At 41.1% G+C, this 23,564-nt stretch overlaps 1 protein-coding gene and 1 non-coding gene across 5 annotated transcripts in view; both read right to left on the bottom strand.

Moving 5' to 3' along the window:
* LOC132867684 (uncharacterized) overlaps window positions 1-16,665 on the bottom strand; it is a 41,221-nt gene extending 24,556 nt beyond the window's left edge. For 2 of the 4 annotated variants that reach the window (XM_060900690.1, XM_060900691.1), the window contains exons 1-2: window positions 16,586-16,665; window positions 16,303-16,364 (exon numbers count right to left, since the gene is read on the bottom strand). The gene's annotated coding sequence lies outside the window, so the exon portion shown is untranslated. The remainder of the gene's footprint in view (window positions 1-16,302; window positions 16,365-16,585) is intronic. The other 2 variants (XM_060900692.1, XM_060900693.1) reach the window with 2 other exon arrangements.
* On the bottom strand, window positions 11,933-12,004 carry trnad-guc (transfer RNA aspartic acid (anticodon GUC)). Its single transcript has one exon. It is a non-coding gene; the product is annotated as a tRNA-Asp (tRNA).
* Window positions 16,666-23,564: the final 6,899 nt, after the last annotated feature.

The raw sequence follows: 23,564 nt of genomic DNA, 5'->3' as shown, positions 1-23,564 counted from the left end.
CGATTCATCATACTTCAATTTCGATTCGATTCATGAATTACTTCACAGCTTTTCTAATTTATTTCATTTAAATTACAAGACATCGTTCTAATAAGCATCGGCCGCGAAAGTAAACAAGCAGCATTATTTCCTTCAACGTACTGTTACATACAAGCTGATTGGATTGCTCGTTCCCCTATTGACCAGTCACTGTTGATTTTACTTTGCCGACTCGTGTAAAGCTACATACATTTTCTAGTTTCGTATTTAGACATTTCGTAATATTTGGAATGTTGGCGATAAGTCTCTCACTCCAAAACAATTATAATTAACTATTTGACACGCTGGTAATTAATTCACTTCAAACATAAGCCAATACACATTTTAAATAAAGTACGAAAACATGTTGAAACATACGAAGCCATTTTGAATCCTCATTTAAGGCTGTAATACAAATTGCTTCCTTTTCAGTATACAAGTGCACTTCCATGGCAGGGAAAAACACTACATTTTGCCGCCTATGTAGTCCCCTATTTATACAAATAGGAGTCATTCAGGATTCAGCCATGTTTTTGCTCGACCCAAGTTCTACAGTAGGCTGGGCTAGGCCGTCTGCTTTTAATGGAAGTAGCTTAGGACGTTATTTTCACGTTATTTCTTGATAAGGTGTTTTCACGTTATTACATGAAAATATCATGAAATATCGCTTCCGTAGATCATAACTCGAACTCTCGCGATATTTTTTTTATTCGTTTAAAGATTTAAAACACTTATTTTATTATGATGTGTGGTATAAAGGATTCTGTGCCAAAATACTATTTTGTAAGATGTTTACTTGTGTTAATTTTTTCGAACAAAATTAAAAAAAAAGAAAAGAAAAAAAAACTTTCCTACCTACCGACCTTATTTTAGTATTTCATGTTACCGGAAACACACTTTTTTTTTTTGGCCTTACTTCTTTCTTTTTCAATGTTGACAGACAATTTGTTACAATTTCCCTCTCAGATAGCCTCAGAATGTCCCATTGGAGCATTTTTCAAAGGCTTTGCACGGCGGGGGGGGACAACCGGCATCATCCCCCCCCCCCCCCGCTTCGCTCCCTCGCCATGGTGAGCGCCCTCATACTAAAGAGGGAATATCATACTTTTCAAATTTCATTGGTTTATTTTTCATCACTTTAGTTTGTAAAATAATGGAAAAAACTGGGAAATGTTTTAAATAATATTTGCAAATGAAAAATGAAATAGTGAAAATTCTAATTTGCAGGCTGTAAGAATCAAGACTGAACCAGGAGAGCAATCTGGCCCAGCACTTCCCACTCCGCCTACCACAGATCTTGAAAATGAAGAGGTGCAACTGCAAGCTGAGACAACAGAACCAGTGCTGAAAACAGAAAACAGAGAAGAATCACATTCTGATCTTAGTGATCTCTTTGGTGATGTGTTTGTTATTAAAGTAGAGGAGGGTCTGAGTGTCTATGAGAGACTGGATGCAGAAGTGAAATCCTACAGAAATGATGAGTTCCTTGCCCTTGAAGGGGACCCACTGCTGTGGTGGAGGGGAAGGGAGGGAAAGTATCCCCTCTTAGCCAAGTATGCCAAGTGTTGTTTAAGTGTACCAGCAACAAGTGTGGCAAGCGAGAGGGTGTTTTCCACAGCAGGTGATATAGTTACTGCTCAGACGGCATGTCTGAGCAGTGACAATGTTGACAAGCTAGTCTTCCTGGCCAAAAACATGATCATCCCAGATGATTTGCAGTAAATCTGTAACTCTGTGGTACTGGTACACTACATAAACTTGTTTGTTTTAAGTTAATGTTGACTGTTAGTGTTTGACATTAGTAGCCACTAGCCAGGTAGGCTCATACTAGGCTGATAGCCAAAACCTTATGATGTTATCCTAAACAATGTGTATTTCACTATTTTGACTTTAAGTCTTCCTTGTAAGTGGCTAGGAACATGATCCTTCCAGATGGTTTGTACTTTTGCAGTGAATCTGTGACAGTGAATATCTGGTTTACAAAGTGTAAACTTATTTGTTTATTTTGAGTAAATGTTGACTGTTGACTGAAAATTTTACCTTTGTGTAACAGTTTTCAAATTAAAGTGAAACTAGTCAAAGTACATCATTTCTTACTTGTTTATCAACTTAAAGTGAATCGAATCAAAAAGAATCGAATCGAGTACTAATAATCGATAATCGTATCGAATAGAAGAGTGAGTGAATCGTGACACCCCTAGTAGAAGTACTTCATTTCTTTTCCTTGACAGGCATTCTCACACTCCGAACACAACAAGGATAGGATAAACTTGTAACTATGTGACAATCAGAATGCAGTCACAATGTTTGAATCCAAGGCCATCCTTAAAAAAAAAAAATCCGTTTCCTGTCCACCGGGTGAGCAAAAAAATTCAGTAGGGAGGGAGGGATTTTTTTTTTTTTTAATGGATGGATAAGAAAATTGCAATGCTGTTTGCTTTTTCTTTCAGTACTTTATGACAAAAGCAGACACATTTAATAAAATGACAGTTTAATCAACTGAAACTTGTACAAAAACTAAGTTAGCATTTTAAATGCTGACTGCAACATTTGCAAAACTTTTACAAAAGGTACTTAAAATGTCCGACACAGACTTTTTGTAGTTCTAAATCGACCGTTAGGCCGAGTTCGGATGAAATTACACTATTAAAATGATCACTGAATTGTTTTTCTGAATCTTTACTATTTTGTTGTTCGCTAGAATACCATTTTGCGATTTCACACTTAAGCAAATGTTTGAAAACTCCGGATCTCCTTCCTTCATGGTGGCTGCAATTTTTTTGTGCTGCACGGCGCATGCGCAGAGCTGATTCGACAGGGCTTTCCACAAGCGCCGGCTGCCGGCCATACAGCCGACTACACAATTAAGTCCAGCCGGCTACTTTAATGACTATTATTTTTGTAGCCCACAGGCTCTAAATATTAATTTTTGATTTTAATAAAATTAAATGTTTATCTAATGGACTGACAATAATGTCAAACTGAACCGCACTCATTTAAGCTGTGATTCGCGCTGTTTGTACTGATAATAACCACAAATTCCCCGCCGACTTTGTTGATCAAGGGAGAGTAACTCATCCGCGGCCCCGACATGTGGTGTGCGCGCGTGCACTCGGCGGAGGCAGTAGTGTGCCGGTGCCGTCGGAGGGAACAGAAGCAGAGATGACGCTTATTTTGTCTCCAGTAAACCAGTCTTCTCTCATTCAATTACGTGCTGGCATCAAAAGACACCAATGGTTGTAAATGAAACCAAACTGAGTCGTTGGAGTGTATTTTCATACACAAATGGAGAAATGTTCGCTGAGTGTTTAATTGTGTAGCCACCACTGCAGACCGTTGTCGTTGTTAATTCATAGCATGCTCAGCTGCGTGAATGTGTCATGCACCGAAAATAAGAGATTTACAAGCCAGGAACGCCTCATGATGCAATACGCAAGAAAAGAAAGATGACTTCTGCCATTTTACTTTGTATTTGAGTAAAGTGAATAAATAAATGGTCTGTGGAAAATACATTTAATCCTGGGAACTGCGTGCACAAGAGTTTATTATTAGTGATGCAGTGCTATGCATTGCAAACTATTGACTCCCATATAGGGAGCAAAGCACAGCAAACTCTTCTTCCGTTTTTCATCCTCCATACAAATTTCGATTTTGAATAACCCAATAACCGTACATCGCACACAGACGAACAATACATCAAAACGTGCGGCTCGATCAGACTCGCTATGCTATTACTTTGTTCAGCATTCTACGATTTTTTTTGCGACGTAGTCGCGAAAAAAAAAATCACAATTTCCCATTCATTTTCTTTGTAATTAATTGAAAAAAATTGCACATTTTCAATGTTTTTCAAACATCCGCTGCTCTGGCATGCTTTCACCTAGAGACATAATTCAAACTTTAAAATGGAGACAAAATTCTCCTGTGTGGATCTGGCATTCAACTTTTTTCCTAGGTTCTATACTTTTTGATCAGTCACAGATCAATCACCATGATCAAATCTGGAGAAATTCAGACTTTATAATGGGTGTCTATTGCGTTACAAACCAGTGGAGCTCAGGAGTTTAGAGTGTAGAGAGCTTGAAAAAAAAAAGCTCTAACTTTCTCATTTAAACTGTGTTTTCAGCCACAATTTTCACTCTGCACACAATTTTCTCAAAAGTAGTAGCCACACTTGTCTTGATTCACACAATGTGTCTACCTGAGCGATAGGATTTACAGTTTTTGAATGAGAAGCCTGAAAGTAAGGAGAGGACAGGCACTCTGCCTCATAGACCCCCATTATAAACGTGGCAGCGCTTTTACTGCAAAATCAGAAATGTCACTTGTTTTTAACTCGCTTTAGTGTCCTCATTTTTTACACTAGGGACAAAAAATTACATCAATGTGTTCATGAGAGCCTTGTAGCACTCAATGTGCAAGAATTTTGTGAATAGCTCCTTTCGTTTCCGTGTAAATCAGCGTTGTTCGAGGAGAGGGAACTCTGAGAAAAAGCGCTCTTTGCTTGTCATATTGTGTCTTTTCCCTGCACCGAGCACCGTTACCAAGGCGATGAGCTCCACTCCGGGAGCAGAGAGGGAAGGAGCTCCACTCAGGGAGCAGAGAGGGGCGGGGCTGCTCTCTCTCTCTCAAACAATAGGACTTAAGGCCAATTTATGCTGACAACCCAGTCCTCGCAGACGGCGTCGCAGAGTGTGTCTGCGTAGCCCCCCCACCTTCACAGACGCTCTGCGCGCACCTCCCAAAAATTGTGACCACCGCAGAAGCCTTGCAGACAGCGTCACAGACAAGAGGGCTCTGATTGGTCCACTCTACATCTGCTGTACACGCACTTCCGCTTCCCTACTTTCCCGGTTTGGTTTGTTTTCACGGCTCCCATTTTTAAAAACACGAGCGAAGATGGAACAGCACGAAGAGCGGTTGATCGAGGAAGTACAGACATCTATACGACTCCAGTTCTAGTCATTATAAGTAACCGGAGGATAAACACTCCACTAACCACACCCACCAACTACTCCTAGCGATTTCGCGACTTCGCGCCCCCTTGCGTTGTGGCGGTGAATAACATCGCGCACGCCTATTACTCCCCGCTCAACGATAAATTACAACTGTCTGTGAAAAGCTATCTGCGAAAGCCTTGTCGCAAGAGCATGCAGAGGCCCTTACACAACAGATCAGGCACTGAGTGGTTGTCAAGCACGCATGTGTCTAGCAACCGGTGGATTCGGAGCCTGCGCGGTATAATTGTGAGCATCAAAAACGATTAAACTTTTTCCCCATCCAAAGTGTACCACATTTTAACAATATGACTGAGTAAAATCTCCATAAATTTAAGATTGAAAATTTAAGACCACAGGGTTTGAAATTTAAGACAATTTAAGACTTTTTAATGGCCTTATTTTAGGAAAATTAAATTTAAGACTTTTTAAGGACCCGCGGCCACCCTGTGAAGGTGAAATGTGGCCGAGTCTTTCAGCATGACGATCCCAAACACACCGCCCGGGCAACGAAGGAGTGGCTTCGTAAGAAGCATTTCAAGGTCCTGGAGTGGCCTAGCCAGTCTCCAGATCTCAACCCCATAGAAAATCTTTGGAGGGAGTTGAAAGTCCGTGTTGCCCAGCGACAGCCCCAAAACATCACTGCTCTAGAGGAGATCTGCATGGAGGAATGGGCCAAAATACCAGCAACAGTGTGTGAAAACCTTGTGAAGACTTACAGAAAACGTTTGACCTCTGTAATTGCCAACAAAGGGTATATAACAAACAGTATTGAGATGAACTTTTGTTATTGACCAAATACTTATTTTCCACCATAATTTGCAAATAAATTCTTTAAAAATCAGACAGACAATGTGATTTTCTGGATTTTTTTTCCCTCATTTTGTCTCTCATAGTTGAGGTATATCTATGATGAAAATTACAGGCCTCTCATCTTTTTAAGTGGGAGAACTTGCACAATTGGTGACTGACTAAATACTTTTTTGCCCCACTGTATATTATTTGTTGATATTATATAATGGTGCTCTGTGTTGTTCGCATTTATGTATTTAACAGTATCAAAATACTCGGATCTTGAAATAAATGCACACTCGTCATGAACAATGGTAACTACTCTCTTTTGTGTTATTTTTGACAGAAGTAAAATTCATACATGAACAAATTTTGGCTAGTTGATTTTCTGTTTGGCTAGTTACTTCGGAAGGTAACTAGTCCGGCTGGCTGGTGAAAAAATATATGAATTTCTAGGCCTATGAAATAATATTTCAACTGAAGGCTACTTTTGAGCAAGCTTGCATATCCCAAACCCTTTGTTTCCATCAACATGGAACAAGTTCTCTTCAAGATGGGTATGGGCCACTTCTGCAATTTTGGATCTGAGGTTTATTCCAGTACCATCACAGCTTCAATGATATTGGGCACTATAGGTCTGGATTTGGGTGCAACATGGTGGCTCGGGGAGCATTAGAACAGTTGGCGGTGGCACGGTGGTGTAGTGGTTAACGCTGTCGCCTCACAGCCAGCATGTTCTGGGTTTGAGCCCAGTGGCTGATGGGGGCCTTTCTGTGTGGAGTATGCATGTTCGCCCTGTGCCTGTGTGGGTTTCCTCTGGGTGCCCTGTTTTCCCCTGCAGTCTGAAGACATGCAGGTTAGGTTAATTGGTGGGTCTAAATTGACTGTAGGTGTGAATAGTTGTTTGTCTTTATGTGTTAGCCCTGTGATGATCTGGTGACTTGTCCAGGGTGTACCCTGCCTCTCGCCCATAGTCAGCTGGGATAGGTCCCACCTTGCTTGCGACCCTGCACAGGATAAGTGGTTACAGATGATGGATGGAAAGCATAATTGGCTGTGCCCCTAGAACCAATTCAGAGTGATAACTGCTCATCAATGTTTAACTCACTTGGTCTGCTCACATGGCGTGATGGACCATCCATTGTACCCTCTGTTGCCACATTGGATTGTGTGGGTTGGGCTGCGAACGAGCTCAAGTTCTGATCAGATCCTGTGCACTTTAAATGAAAAGCACCTGAGTCAGTCCCCTCAGAATGAAATAGTGGTCAACTGGTGAATTCTCACAACGGACTTTCTGGAAAAGCAGTCAGCTAATGACTGTATTGTTCAGTGGTGAATAAGGCTACATCCACACGACAACAAGATTTTTTTTTTTTTAAATATCGCGTCCACATGGGCAACGGATCAGTAAAATATCAGGTTCATATGGCAACGCAACGCTTGCTGAAAACGATGTAATACACATGCCACACCTCTACGTGCACTGTAAGACGGTCCCATCGGAGACACCAGAACAACAGAAGTAGACGCATGCGCATAAACCCCTTCTTCTGTAGCATCAGCCACAAAGTTTTGATTATTAGTCAGTAGCATAAAATAGTATCTATTGTCTAAGACACATTTATATTTCATATTAAAATGTCTATGTAAATTAATACATAGAAAGCCTGGCCAGCCGCTGAACGTTCTTCTGCCTTCACTTTAAGAGAAATTCAGGGCGAGCATGAGCCTAGGTTCTTCCCTGTCACACGCGCACACCTTCTCACTCCCTGTCCTATGGCTATAGTCCCTTTAAATCACGTGCTCGTTTTTTGAATGGAGACGCAGAAAGAGGAATGAACGGGGATAGATGGAGAGAGAGAGGAATGAACGGGGGTAAATGGAGAGAGAGAGAGGGGAATGAACGGGGGTAGATGGAAGCTGGTACGCCAACATTCTGAGATCCTCCAGAATTCTTTAATGGTCCGGAATAAATTGAATGCTACACGTTGATTGATTACTTTGTTCTTCTACGCCTTTTTTGAGGAATGTATTGTTGGACTTAAACCAACATCTGAAGAGGTGAGATCGCTCCTTTTTTTCCCTATTTTTGCTGGCGGGATTGTCATGTGGTTGTGACGTCATCGTAAACAAATCCTTTCTACTCATCCAGACGACTTCGCAACGGCGCCGTTGCCAGATTTTTCCACTCTGGAACCCGTTCTCAAAAGATTTCGTTTTGGGGCACCCAAAACGCCGGTGCCATGTGGACGCCAGGCCGAAACAATAAACAATTTTATCAGATTCACCTGAATCCGTTGCCATGTGGACAGGGCCTAAGAGAAGAGAAAATACAAAGAAAAAGACCATCTATCTGTCCATCATACCCTAACAATGGCTACTACCTTCCTGGATCCTTTGGTAATTGCTATATTTTGGAGTGGTTTTGAGTGATTCAAGCAACTAAAGATACATTTTAGAGTTTATGAAATTAAAGTTACTTTCAAAATGAAGCACAATTAGATGAACTGAAAAAGGAGCACTGATTTTTAAGAGATTCATAAGTGCTTCTCTTTGAGGAAATCTCATGTGTGTATTTGAATTTCCTGCATCCTGCAATCTAGGACATCTACCTCCAACGGAGCCCCTGGAAGGAACAACGCATCATTAAGGACCACAGTCACTCAGCACGACAGCTGTTTTCTCTGTTACCATCTGGAAGGCGATACCGAAGCATGGCTGCACAGACTAACAGACTCAAGAACAGCTTCTATTATCAGGCCATCAGAATTCTTAACTGTAATGCTTAATCATTCCACATGGCACGGGATCGCCTGCACTTTTCACTTTTACTGTTTACCGTATCACATCACATGTTTATCAACATATCACAAGACTCTGTTTAAATCACCAGACTCCGTTTACATATCACCAACATATCTCCAAAACATTTACATATTTACTGTTTCCACATTTACCGACACATCTCAAAACTCTGTTCACACAGTCAGTATTTAATTTGTCTTCAACAAAGTGTAATTATTGGAAGTCACACGTGTCAATTTTTCCTATGTGCAACACAGGAGCTTGTGCTACGCTTCCTCCCCACACTACGCCCCTGAGACAATGCATGGACATCTCAAATATTTCTATTTTCACTTGAACTTTACTTTTTTTTTAATCTTTAGGACTTTGAATCTCCTCTTCCTGATATTCTGTTCAACTCCTGTTGGGCTCCAATGCCGAGAGACTTGTTTCTGGTTCTTATCTCATCCAACACATTTCATTATAAGTTGGCCATTTAACAACATGCATGTGAGCAATGAAACTGAACTGGACTAAAAAGCTGACTGTTCTCACAACACCAGGCCAAAAGTGGGCTGGGACAGCCCACTTCATATCTAGTAGCTGAGTTTCTGGCAGAGCAATCATGCACCCTGGCCATGGGACGCGGAGTGCCTTGATCATATAGTCACATCAAGTCAAGTTTATTTCTATAGTGCTTTTAACAATAGACATTGTCGCAAAGTAGCTTTACAGAATTTGAATGACTTTAGACATGATTCTAATTTTATCCCTAGTCTAACCCAAATGAGCAAGCCTGTGGCGACGGTGGCAGGGAAAAACTCCCTCAGACGAAATGAGGAAGAAGCTTTGAGAGGAACCAGACTCAAAAGGGAACCCATCCTCATTTGAGTGATAACAGATAGCGTGATTATTACATTTTTAACATCAATTCTGTTTTGTTGCTGTTATAAACTGTTCATTGATGGAAACTTGAGTGCAAAACTGTTCATGACAACTGCAGTCCTAAAGTTAACAAGTCAACTGTAGTCCTCAGCCATAAAAGCATCCCTGTACTGGCCATTTCCATCCTTTATTGGTTGTGTTGTTTTCAGGACAGGAGAAGCCTTTTCCTGTTGAGGGAAGTGTTGTTCAGAAGAAGAGATTCTATAGTTCTTTTGCAAAATGTCAATCGATTCCTTGTATCGGAATGTGCCATTGAAATAACACAACTGATTGCAGGACACAGGAAATTCAAATACACACATGAGATTGCCTCAAAGAGAAGCACTTTTGAATCTTTTAAAACCTAGTGCTCCTTTTTTAATTCATCTAATTGTGCTAAATTTTGAAAGTAACTTTAATTTCATAAATTCTCAAATGCATCTTTACTTGCTTGAATCACTCAAAATCACTCCAAAAAATAGCGCTTACCAAAGATTCAGAAAGGTAGGAGACATTTTTAGGGTATCATTTTGACAAATCACAGACAGATGGTTGTCTTCTTTGTATCTTCTCTTCTTCACCATGAATAAAAATAATAATAAAAAAGCCACAAGACAAGGAATGACACTTTCAGCCTTGACTTTGCTCCATTTTGGCAACCACTCGGGGATTAATGCATTGGACCTGAAATGCACTGGGGTTCTTTTCAGTGCAAGTTGAAGCCTGCCTTCATGGTGTTAGCTGGTGGTGTCAACTGACCCTTTTATAGTGTTTGCCAATTAGACTGGTACCAAAATTCAAAAAAGTGCTTATTTAAGAAGTTAAAGGCATTTTTGAGACAAAGTCGGCAAACAGTCTTATTTTGTCAATTTGGGTGTGCCAAATTCAAATCTGCAATATGCCAAGCTCTATCTGACCTCTGTTGACCTCTAGAGGTCATTGAACTTTGGGCCTGTAAATGTCTCAGCTGAACCCAGTTTCTCAGCTTTCTAAGGAATGAAATGTACTAAAATGATTAATGAAGTTAGCAAATGGCCTTGTTTGTTAAATGTTTGTGTGCTGAATTCATTTTTCATCTGTAAAATGACATATGACCTCTGATAACCTCAAGGTCATTAAACTTGGCCTATAGGCCTATGCATTTAATGGCATTTTTAAACTGACTTTACTCCCCCAAAAAGAATATGAACAGACAAAAAACAAATACAACATTAAATGCCAGTCCATGTACACGTGACTTACTTTTCACAATGAGAATGCCTAGGTGATCACCTTACATAACATTGCATTACATTTAGTGGTTATTATTTATACAAAGCTACAGAAAAAAGGACAGATTCAGCAGCATACAAAATGTGGGGGCATACAGGGTATACAGGTTAATCAGGGTTAGTATATGTGAGAGTTTTTTTCTTTGTTGTTTGTTTTTTGTAAAGGCTTGACCCCGTTTAAAACAAAACAAAAAAAGAAAACTCTCATATATACTAACCTTGATTAACCTGTATACCCTGTATGCCCCCACATTTTGTATGCTGCTGAATCTGTCCTTTTTTCAGTAGCTTTGTATAAACAATAACCGCTAAATGTAATGCAATGTTATGTAAGGTATTAAATAAGAATGCCTAGGCATTCTCATTGTGAAAAGTAAGTCACATGTACATGGACTGGCATTTAATGTTGTATTTGTTCCTTTCTATTTGTTTTTTGTCTGTTCATATTCTTTTTGGGGGAGTAAAGTCAGTTTAAAAATGCCGTTAAATGCATAGGCCTATAGGCCAAGTTTAATGACCTTGAGGTTATCAGAGGTCATATGTCGTTTTACAAATGAAAAATGAATTCAGCACCCAAACATTTAACAAACAAGGCCATTTGCTAACTTCATTAATCATTTTAATACATTTAATTCCTTAGAAAGCTGAGAAACTGGGTTCAGCCGAGACGTTTACAGGCCCAAAGTTCAATGACCTCTAGAGGTCAACAGAGGTCAGATAGAGCTCGGCATATTGCAGATTTGAATTCGGCACACCCAAATTGACAAAATAAGACTGTTTGCCGACTTTGTCTCAAAAATGCCTTTGGGTGGCTCAATTCTGGATTTTGGTACCAGTCTAAATTAATTTCACCAAGGGTGTCCTCTATTTCATTTACCTTACAGAACTTTGAAAATGAGAATGCTGTCAGATTTGTGGAAATCCCAGTTTCACAAATGTGGTCCCAGAATATGTTCGGTGCAGGAGATTTGATATTGTTTCCTCATCAAACGCATGCACTTCCCCCAGAGCTGCTGGTAATTAGCAGAATAATAGAATGAAGTGTGTTGGGAGAAGAGAAAATATAGAGTTCAGCAAAAGTTGTTTAGAAACCATCCATGAAGGCAGAAAACCCTTTTGCCTTCTTACACTTACAGCTAACATACCCTCCCCGTCAGGGAATCAAACCCTGGTCTTCTGCATGACAGGCAGAGATACTGGCCACTATACTAACGAGGACAAAGGTCACCACCTTGTGTAGATCATGGACAGTTCCAAGACAAGGAATGACCCTTTCAGCCTTGACTTTGCTCCATTTTGGCAATCACTCAGGGATTAATGCATTGGACCTGAAATGCACTGGAGTTCTTTTCAGTGCAAGTTGAACCCTGCCTTCAAGGTGTTAGCTGGTAGTGTCAACTGATGTTTGGTGCAGGAGATTTTATATTGTGTCTTTATTGACAGTTTGTCCCTGCTCAAAGAAATGCTGAAGATTGATTACTAAATTAAATAATAATCGGTCTTTTAGACAACACTGCGTGTTGTTCTCTTGACTCCCATCATGGACCCCAAACACTTCGGCACTGGCTACAAAAGGTCTTCAGAGGCTCCATTTCCTGAGGCCTTTGAGGAAAGCAAAACTGCCTCAACAGCTGATGATGAACTTCTATAGGTGCACCATAGTGTCACTGATCACGCACTGCATCACTTGGGCTGCATCTTGGAAGATAAGATGACCCTGCAGTGCATCATAAAAACAGCTCAGCGGATCACAGGCATTCCACTGCCATCACTGGAAGAAATCCATCACTCCTGGTGCACCCGCAGAGCCAAAAACATCATCAAGGACCCAACCCATCCTGGACACGGACTCTTTACCCCCTGGAAAGCGCTACAGAACTCTGCACGCCCACACAACCTGGCTGAGGAATAGTTTTTACCCCATAGCTATCACACTACTGAACTCACAGCACTCACTGCCTCCGCCAACCAATCCACAGGTCTGAACAGCACACCTCCACTCACTCACTGCTGCTATAGACCCTTTTCACTCACGTGACCTTCGTAAGCGCGACCGCCATTTTGGACATGAAGAAATAACGGTTTATGGCACAGACCCTTTCGGTTCTCGCTCATCTAGCTGCTACAATGACTGCTTAGACTGCAACAATAATACCTAACATACATTTAAGTATCCGTCGTAAAGACGTGAAACTCGTCGAGTGACGAGTGTGTTCATTGATAAGCTAACACAATCTAAAAGTAGACATACCATCACACTGCCCTGGTGCTGTTTACAGTTTACCTTCTATGGTTTGTGCACTCACTATTTGCCATTACTTTCTCCAACCCAGTGTTCGAACTATGGCGATATTTTCAGGGGGTCCCTTTTTTTCCCGGGGGGTGGCGCTTGCCTCAGAGCGCGGATCTCCAAACCTATGAGAAGCCTATCTTACGCACATATCACGCGGACTCCACACCTCCACACACGCATCGCATCTGAAGTCATAACTCATCAGGGGAAATCGTGTCCGCATTGGCATGTTCAAAAAACAACCTCGCGTCAACAATGATACCACACGCAAGGAAAAAAAAAAAAAAAAAACAGTCAGGCTACTCAACACATCTGATCCACAGCAGCACCAAAGCATCACTGGAAATCATGTCAACAACCAATCTTCCATTTCAACACGCGTCAACAAACAAATGGGACCACAAACATGAACGAATCGGTCAGGCTACCGATTCCAAACCCACAGCAGACGAATAATTAAATGCATCTTACCTTAAAGCAGAATCGACCACAAAGGAAGTCTGTTGGCACACTTCCTTTCTACTAGTTTGTGTCCCCAACCTGGCAGCAATAGTCGTTGTCATATCGGTTTATTTTATCTTTGATGTAAACACACTTCGGATATGCAAATGCTTCCCGTTACACACGATTGCTATGTCAATAAACATAATTTTGCCAATATTTTAGAGACCATCCATCTTCTCCGTCGGTCAGCATCTGTCGGGATCCGATAAAATGATAAATCTTGCCTTGTGTTGATGGTTTCTACATCCAGGTGCACAACAGTATACTGTAATGGCATGATGGAAGTCTTGCTGAAAGTAAAAACTTTCTTTGATGGCTATATTCCTTTCGATGCTTCACCGTCGTTCCTCGTTGTTGGCTGTGGTAGACTACTGGGTAGCTCATGTCCAAAATGGCGGCCGCGTTTGTCGTGACGTCACGTGGGAAGGGTCTATACTACTGTGCAATACAGCCCATGGCATTTGACCGGTTCTGTATATTCTGTGCTGTACATTATTATATCAACACTAGTGCAATAACATAGTACAATATTCCTCTATGTGCAATACTCATGCACTTTATCATATACATAATCTTACTCCTTCATTTGTACATATTACCTCAATAATTCTGAACATCAGCACTATTTAATTTCTCCTAGGTTTGGTGAGAAAAGCAAATGCTAAACATCTTTTGCAATGCTCAGCTGTAATTGTAGAGGTACAGTTTTGGTTTACCTATGATATTTTGGTCAAAACGGAGTGTACATGTATATACATTTACTGTAACACAGATTTGAAAAACGATAGGCTTTAACACACCATTTATTGTGAGCATTGTGTTTATAGAAGAGAAAAGGCCTGGGAGTAGACAGTGCTGAGTGCATTCATGAGAGCGCTGGCTTTATTTTGACAGATGGGTTTGATGTTTTGCATGTTGGTTTATTTTGCCCAACTGGTGAAATGAATAAGATTTCCCTGTAAATGAAACTTGGACTTTAAGAATGAGGTCAGTGTTGGCAAAATTGCAGACAATTTAGAACTTTATAGATTCAGTATTAAATTTTGTATTTGAGAGAGCTGATAAAGACCCCGTTTACACATAGCCGGGCATCTATAAAAATGGATATTTATTTATGCAGTTGCACCCATCATTTACACGTAAACGGAGGTTTCAGTCACTGAAAACAGCTGCTTTCGAAAACTCCGGGCAAAGTGGAGATTTGTGAAAACTCCGTTTTCATGCCTGCGTGTAAATAGTGGAAAACTGAGTTTTAGCATTGTGATCTGACAGTCCTTCCTCCTTGGCTTTCAGATCTCTGGTTGGCTTTCTATTTGTTTGACAGCCTCCCCTGGCTGTTTTTGAGCACTGTGTAAACGGAATTATTTTCTAGTCCAGGGAGGAGAAGATACCTGTTTTCATAAATACCCGGCTATGTGTAAACGAAGTAAAAGTAAGGTCTGATATTTCTTATTGCATTCCTTTCTGTGCTGCTGCTGGTAACGTGAAGCAAGTGGCATTTTAACAACGCTGGGTCATTTTAACTCCGTGAAAAGAGTTATGCATTTCACCTGGCAGGTTGGGTTACTTTAACAAGGCCATTGATTTAAATTTACATCATGGTTGGATTCTTATTTCAACCCAATATTTTGGTTATATTGAGTGCAATGCTGGGTTAAACTTACCAAATCAACGACTTGTTTTTACTGGCTCCTTGTTGTCCTTAATTAATTAGTCATTAGCCTAACCATTGTTTATTTGTTAATCATAGCTAATCTTTAATGATAAATTACTGTTGGTCACAATTAAATTAAACATGCTCAATTTAAGTATTTACAGCTATATTGGATATACAGCTATACTGGCCTGTGCCAAATACTCTAATTATCTGACCAAATTGTGCAAGACATTACTCTCATTGTACCAGAATTTTTTTCCCCTCTCCTTTATCATCATCCAAACAAAACACGTCTTATTGTGATTTCCTATAGACCAGGGGTGTCCAAACTGATCCATAAAGGGCCATGTAGCTGCAGGTTTTCATTCCAGCCATGCAGCAGCACACCTGATTTGGCTTATTCAATCAACTGACACACCCACCCTTTAATCAAGGGTGGGTGTGGCTGCAAGTATTTGACTGTGTGAAGACAGTTCAGTTGATTGAATGAGTCAAGTCAGGTGTGCTACTGCATGGCTGGAATGAAAACCTGCAGCCACACGGCCCTTTATGGATCAGTTTGGACACCCCTGCTATAGACCCTTCATGCACAACCTGATGCATCACGTGATAATTTCACCTGGGTGACAAACAGTCTTTTGTGCAAGCAAGGCCTGGCCTGTCTTCAATATGGTTTATTTTTGCATTTTTTTTTGTTTGTTCAAATCGAGAACTAGATAAAAGGTTTATCATCTGCCTTCTATCAAGAAAAATGTTAAAGAGAAGTGTAAGGGGCGCAGCTCTGCCCTGCACTCCGACTCCTCTGCGCGGTGTTGTGCACAATGAAAAGCTGGACACGAGAAGACTCCGGAATCACTGACTGGTTTATTCTCTCCACTAGTTTACCACAAACTCCGTCTGGTGTATAATGAAACATAGGAGAGCAGAGCACACACACGATCAAATTCCTCAAAATGCCTCTCAGTCAAGTTTTTAGCAGCAACTCCCTTACTGAATGAATTATCGAGTAACAAATAACCAGGGTGATAGCACTGGAGTACAGTACACCTAATTGACACATACCTGGTGTATAATGAAACACAGGACAGCAGAACACACACACATCATCATCGTCCTCAAAATGCCTGACAAAAGAAAACCAACTTAATCATGCAGTACACAAAAGGATGAAATGGCGGCATCACACACACTGAAAACTTAACTGGACTAGCTCGCTCTCCCCCAAAGTGTCTCAATATTCCCCACAACTGAAAAATACTGACAGAAATCTGCACACATACCCCGCTACACCCCTATAAGAAAAGCTACTGTTTGTAAGTCCATAATAACGTGAAATAAATCTTACTTTCATTCTAACAGTCATAATACGCGCATCTCTCAGTCAAATTTTTAGCGGCAACTGACGAGAGGTTAGAAATCTTCTTCTTCCTTTTTAATGGCGGTTGGCAAACAACTTTTGGAAGCATTACCGCCACCTACCGAAATGGAGTGTGAGTCTGGATATCTAAGTAATATTAAAAAAAAAAAAAACTAAATTCTTCTAATCAGACCAGATTCTTCCAAGAAGTGAAACAAAAACCTAAAGCAAACTTCGCCTGAATTTTTCTGAAGAATTGTATTTATTCTTAAAGGCACACTTTCTGCCTCTCGCTCTTGGATAAGTTGCTGCCTCTCCTGGTCAAACTCCCTACAGTATTCTAGAACATGCTCTATGGTCTCAGCAGCATCACATACACTACACTTTCCATCAGCATGCTTTTTTAAAAGAAATAAAGTACTGTCCAAACCAGTGCGCCCAAACCTCATCCTCGAGATATCTTCCTCGTGAGTGGATCTAGCAGTTGGCCTTGCACCACCCACAAACCTTTGAATACTGGAATATTTCATACCAGTGTTAGCATTATTCCAGTCACTTTGCCATTTTTCCTTGGACTTTGACTTGACTATCGTTTTAATTTCAGATTTACTATAATGAATATCCATAGTGATCCCAGGAGATTCACATGCCTTCTTAGCATTCTTATCAGCTAGTTCATTACCTCGTACTCCTAAATGAGCTGGGACCCATAAAAAACTGACATTTGTATCAGAGTTTAATAGTCTACTTATCGTCTGCACAATTTCTAAAACAATGTCTTGTCTGGACTGCGACATAGCACTCTGGATGCTCATCAATGCAGATGCAGAGTCTGACGCAATTAGCACCCCATTCCTTGGCCTGTTGCTCTCAACCCAGGACAGGGCAATAAGAATAGCTACTAGCTCAGCTGTGTAAACTGCAAGATCATTATTCAATCTTTCTTTTTTACAGATCTTGAGGCCAGGTATTACAAATGCAACACCAACTTTACCTTCTATTGACTTTGATGCATCTGTAAATACCACAAGTTTATCTTCATGCGCATCTCTAATATGATACTCAACTATATCTCTGTTGATTTCCTCATTCATTTTCAATTCTAACAGGTCTAGGTCAACTAGAGGCTCTCTCAATAGCCACAATGGAACAGCTGGATAAGACACTGATGGACACACATTAAGCAACTGGAGGCCCATTTCAATTGCTTTCTGAGATATAATCCACCCAAAGCTTCTAACTTGAGACTTATCTCTCTCTTGGTAGTGAATTAAAGAAGAATAACTTATGTGATCTTCCTTTTGCCCTCTAAGGTTAGCCCAATAAACCAGAGTTAACTGATCCCTCCTGATATGAAGAGGCATTTCACCCATCTCAACCTGAATTGCATTAACTGGGGTAGTTTTCATAGCACCACAACATAACCTCAAAGCTTTATGTTGAACTAGACAGGGACACTCTAACGAGTGCAAACCCCGCCTTTTCCCTATTAAAATACATTGGCGAAAATTTTGAAGTTCTGCCATGACCTTGACCTTTGACCTCCAAAATTTAATGGTTTCCTTCCTGGGTGATTGGCAACACGTACAAAATTTGGTCCAAATCGATCCATTGGTTCTTGAGATATCTTGCAGACACACAGACAGACAGACAGACAGACAGACAGATACACACACACACACAGACTGACGCAGGTGAAAATAATAACCCCTCCGACTACTGTCGGCGGGGTTAATAACATCCAACTTCATTAAGAGTGACTTAGATGCAGATCTGTAAGCCACACACCCATAGTCAAATACAGAACTAATGAGGCTAATATAAATAGTTTTCAAGGCTGGCCTATTTGCACCCTAATCCACCCCATGCAAGCATTGCATCACATTTCAAACTTTTTTACATTTCTCAATCATCTTCTGTATATGTACAGACCATGTTAGCCTCTTATCAAACCATAGGCCTAAATATTTGAAGCAATCGACTCTTTCTAGCTCTGTGCCAGATATCTTCAGCTTTAAGTCTAGAGGAATAATCCTTCTGGTAAAAAAATACTGTTTTAGTCTGATCTATAGAAATTTTAAATCCCCATTCAAGGGCCCACTTTTAGACAGCATCCACTGACTGCTGCATCTTATTCACAATAAAGTTAACATTCCTACCCTTCTTCCACATAGCCCCATTGTCTGCAAACAATGTAACATTAACTGATCTCTGTAAATCTTTTAAAACATCATTGATCATAATCAAGAATAGTACTGGGCTGATAATGCTACCTTGGGGTGTACCATTCTCAACTATATACTCATTACTAAATTCTTCATTAATTTTAACTATAATTCTCCTACCAGATAAGAAGTCTCTAACCCACTGGAACATTCTTCCTTTAATTCCCATCTGTTTCAACTTAATAAGAAGACCCTCTCTCCAGACCATGTCATAGGCCTTTTCAACATCAAAAAATATGGCCAAAATGGTCCCTTTATTAACCTGAGCTTTCCTTATTGAGTCCTCCAGGGCAACTATTGGATCCATAGTCCCCCTTCCTTTCCTAAAACCACTCTGGTAGCTATGTAATAGAGTTCTAGTTTCTAACCAGTAGACCAGCCTGTCATTAACCATTCTTTCCATTACTTTACCCATTTGAGAAGTTAATGCTATAGGTCTGTAGTTACTTGGGTACTTTGTATCTTTCCCAGGTTTCCTAATAGGGATGATCAGGGGCATAGCCATCATTTTAGAAGTGAGGGGGACAAATTGTTCAAAGGTCTATTGAGTGATTTTTCATCCTCTCGCATTCAATTGCGCCTCTCCTTAGCAGCTAAAGAACCACATAACCACAAACAACGCAGCACCAGGGAACCGACTTTAGTTCTTTAAAATGATATACTATCAAAATCTAAAGTCAAAATCTATAAATCTATAAAGTAAAATTTATAAATAGAATTAAGAATAGTCGTAGTGACATAGCTAGTTACATTCTCTTCTCACCTGTGACCCTGCATAATCATCCCTGTTGGCCTCTGGTCCACTGTCTTCTCTCTCACCCTGCTCTTTCTATTGTGGCAATAAAGATTAAAAAATATGTGGAAAGCAACATTTTGAAATAGAATTAGGAATACAGTAATAATAATCAGCAAATTAATGTACTTTAAACTTTAACTACCACAAAAATAAATTAAATCTTTACAAAAATCACAGTCAAAGGAACACAAATACATTTATATTCTTATTTTCTACCCAGAAGTGAGTAACCTTAGAGTAGCCAAAATAGTAACGTTACTCAAGTAAGAGTATTGTTACTTTAGAATAATATTACTCAAGTAAAAGTAAAACATATTTTGCAACAAAACAACTCTTAAGAGTACATTTATCCAAAAAGTTACTCAAGTAAATGTAACGGAGTAAATGTAACTAGTTACTACTGCCTCTAAGTTAGCTAGCTAGCTTAACTAACTAAATTGACATCTATTTGTCATCATTTAGTGAAACATTATCTACATTCAACAGCATTACTCAACTTAAACGGTTTGTTTGGAAAAAAAACTGTCTAAAGTCTTTAGCCTCTTGGCTGGTTTGCTGAACATACAGAAGCGCTGCCCAGATCTGAATCACACCAAAGATACTCATACAATATTTTCTAAAGCATTTCTGATCACACATGACAGCAGTGTTTGTTTGCCACCTTAGCTCCGCCTGCTCATGATGCGTTTAGAGGCGGCTCGGAAAAACACGTTTCCACATGTTAAAAATGAATTGAGTGGTTGTAATGGCTGTAAAAAGTGTGGGGGACATGTCCGCAACGCCCATGGGAATGATAACAGACTGCTTCCATTCTGCTGGGATGACTCCTTCTGTCCACACCTTTATTGAATAAGGTCAACACCACCTCCTTCCCTTTATCAGTCAAATTCTCCAACATTGCATAACAGATCATATCCTTCCCTGGGGTAGACTTTCCAACTTTCTTTAATGCACTATTAAGTTCTTGTAAGTTGAAAGGTGTATTTAAAATTTCCCCATCTCCTGTCTCTTCAAATAAAACATCCCTGTACTTTCCTATTGTCATTTCTCTTCCTCTTTTCTCCTCATGAGTGAGGTTCTCTGAGCTATGCACCTTTACCAATGCCTTTGCTATGGCCTCAGCTTTATCTTTACTATTTGCAATAACTCTTTGATCATCAATCATTACTGGATACTCAAAATCCCTCCCATTGCCTCTCATTTTCTTAATCATGTTCCATACACTTTGGAGTTGTTCTTTCTATTGAATCACAAAACTTTTTCCAATACTCCCTTTTTGTATTCTTGACTGTTTGCTTCACCACAGCTTGACACTGTTTGTATCGATAGTTTTCACATGATGTCACAGAGTCGGGGATTCCCTAGTGGCAGCCATCTTGTGGGTCAAGCTTACCGTACGGGTGACTGAGCACACATTGTAACGCGCGAGTACAAAGTCTTCAAAAGAACCCAAGCAGGCTATTTAAAGCTAGCAATGGTGCACACCTGTTGTATTCACGGCTGTCGTAATAGGTCAAATGATGAAGTCAAGCGGAGCTTTTATGGAATTCCCACTGTATGGGAGCACGAAGGCGAGCAAACAAAGAAACAGCATACAAAGGAGAAATCTATGGCTTGCGAGAATCAACCTCAAGGATTATCAGCCTTCCAAACACAGCAAAGTCTGCTCCGATCATTTTATAAGTGGTAAGTTGTTTAAATAAACAATCAATTGTGTTTAAGTTTGTTTTTGGAAACCAAAACATCATGTAAACAATCTCTGGAGAATGCCTAACTAGAACCGCTGAGTGTACGTTTACATTGTAATGTACACTTAATATCGCTCGTTTGTCATGTTTCTATTTGAAACTTGTCACTTCACTCACGCAAGGGTCATTTTTGAAAAACATTTTAGGTCTATTCTGTATGATTTGATTTGTGTTTGGGATGCAAACAGCGCGCCTTTTGGCGGATGCCGCCTGAATCGCGCAGATCCGATTTTTTTTTTAGGGGGGGCGTTGGAGTGTCTGATTATAATTTCAAAGTAAATTCTGTATTAAAATTACTAAGTGCCCTGTCACACTACGACGTTCTCACCAGCGTTCGAGTAACGTGTTGCGAAACGCAGAGGAACGTCGAGAACGTTAGAAAAAAGTTACAAGAAAGTTAGACGAGCGTCGGCAAACGTTGGGGAATGTCGAGGGACATCGGCGAACGCTGAGGGTGAAAAATAGTTTTGGGTGTGCACAAAAATTCAGGACGTTCTATCAAAACGCTACTTACACGTTAGAGGAATGTTACACGAAAGTTTGCGGGCGTTACTCGAACGTTACTCGAAAGTCAGGACGTTCCCTGGACGCTAGGCGGACGCCGGCCCATCAGGGTCGAGTGTCCAGCGCGTGCCTAGCGCTTGGGTAACGCTTGTCTAACACCTGTGTAACGTCCATCGAACGTCTGTCCAGCGTGTCGCCAACGTTTTTCAGCGTTCGTCAGCGTTCGCCGAGCGTTCTTAACGCTCATGTAACGCTCTTTCAACATCTTTCTAACGTCTGTCAGCGTTCTGAATTTTTCCAGCGTCTGTGTAACGTCCATGTAGCATCCTTGTAATGCGCCTGTAACCTACTGGTAGCGTTCAGGAGCATTTGGCAGGCACTTGCCAGAAATATATTTAAAAGGGGCTTGCAGAGGCCACCGACAGTCCTGTTGGAACTTTCACAGAGTGAAGACTTCAGAACAATGACAGACCAAGAGAAACACCAGTATGCTGTTGCTGCTCTCATGCATCACAACAACCTCCTGCAGTTGGCATTGCACCAGGTTAAGATGTCCAAGGCAGAGTCAAAGAAGAAAAGGAAGAGGAGAGGGAGAAAGAGCTGGGTGAGACCCTGGATAGGAAGGCGACCACAGTTTGGTGTTTATGACAAGCTGATGGCTGAACTCCAAGCTGAAGACCAAGCCTCCTTCCACAACTTCCTGCGCATGCCAGCAGTGATGTTTGATGAGCTGAGACAGAGAGTTGGTCCCAGGATCACCAAGAAGGACACTCGCTTTAGACCGGCCCTCGACCCTGGTATGAAGCTGGCCCTGACTTTGCGACACCTTGCCTCTGGTGACAGCTATGCTTCGCAGAAGTTTGCCTGGAGAGTACCTCACAACACACAGTCACTGGTGGTCAGAGAGGTTTGCCATGCCATACTGGACGAGTACCTGGATGAGATGCTGACCTGCCCCAGTACGCCAGAAGAGTGGAAGGAAGTTGCTGACAGATTCTATCAGAGGTGGAACTTCCCCCATGTCCTGGGAGCACTAGATGGCAAGCATGTGGCCATTAGGTGTCCTGCAGAGAGTGGCTCCTTGTATTACAACTACAAGGGGTTCTATTCCATCGTGTTGCTGGCCCTTGTGGATTCTGACTACAAGTTCCTGTGGGCAGATCTTGGAGGCCTGGGATCAGCATCCGATGCCCAGATCTACAACTCCAGTGAGCTGAAACATGGAGCTGAAGAAGACCTGCTTGGGTTTCCACAGCCTATACCTCTCCCACAAGACACTACAGATGTTCCATACTTCTTCATTGGAGATGACGCCTTTGCCCTGAGAGCCTACATGATGAAGCCCTACAGTCTCCGTGGTCTATCACAGGAGGAGCGCATTTTCAACTACAGACTGTCGAGAGCCAGGAGGGTCGTGGAGAACGCCTTTGGGATCCTTGCCAACAGGTTCCAGGTGATTCTTGGCACTATGCAGCACAAGCCAGAGACTGTGAAGCTGATAGTGAAGACCTGCTTGGTCCTTCACAACTTGATGAGGGTCAGATATCCAACACTGCAGAACCAACAGCTGGACCAGCCAGAAGGTCCAGAAGAAGACTTTGTGCCTGGTGCCTGGAGAGATGGCTTCAATATGGAAGACACACAGGTTGTTGCAGGCCCCAACACTGCGACCAAAGAAGCCAAGAAGCAGAGGA

This window comes from Neoarius graeffei, chromosome 19, assembly GCF_027579695.1.
Source record: "Neoarius graeffei isolate fNeoGra1 chromosome 19, fNeoGra1.pri, whole genome shotgun sequence".
Taxonomy (NCBI): domain Eukaryota; kingdom Metazoa; phylum Chordata; class Actinopteri; order Siluriformes; family Ariidae; genus Neoarius; species Neoarius graeffei.
Note: the sequence above shows the minus strand (reverse complement) of the source record. Positions and strands in the feature narration are given on the sequence as shown.